Source organism: Micromys minutus (genome assembly GCF_963924665.1).
Source record: "Micromys minutus genome assembly, chromosome: 14".
Classification (NCBI taxonomy): Eukaryota; Metazoa; Chordata; class Mammalia; order Rodentia; family Muridae; genus Micromys; species Micromys minutus.
In genome coordinates this window covers 36,259,578-36,260,163 of record NC_137983.1, presented here as the reverse complement: position 1 = coordinate 36,260,163, position 586 = coordinate 36,259,578, and positions in this window count along the sequence as shown.

Sequence of the window (586 nt, the reverse complement as noted above, 5' to 3'; positions counted from 1 at the left end):
TGTGGATGCTAACTGCACACATGCTGAACAAAGCTTGAAATTCAAAAGTTCCCTCCCTTCCTCTGTTTATATGAAGTAAAATAAAATAACTTGAATTTGTCTCAAAGTATCACTGACAATCTAATAAACTGGTTTATATGTGTCATTAGTTTTGGATTCTTATTTTTCAGAAGTCAACTCAGTCATGCTGGACCTTACAAACGCTGGTCTTACATGTGTTTATTTCATCACTCATTTGTGCTTCCAAATTTATGTGTCTCAAGGAACCTAAATCCAGTTGGTCTAACTTATGAAACCAAGCCCTGTCAGTCCTGAAATTAAGTATGTTGAAGAGACCAAACATGTGCCAGGATGGTACCTTTGTCTGTTTTAGTAGTTTAATGATAGTTGACCATTGGTTTAAGCCAGAAGAAAACATTTGCAGGAAAGCAAACACACCTTTAAATCCTTACTTAATCCCAGACACCACTAAAAAGATTAACTCCTCCAGAGCCGCCTTTTAAGTCAGAGTTATGGGATTGAAACACAGGTTGGTAGCAGAGCTCTGGACTAGCACGAGTGAGGCCTTGGGTTCAATTTCTGCAAC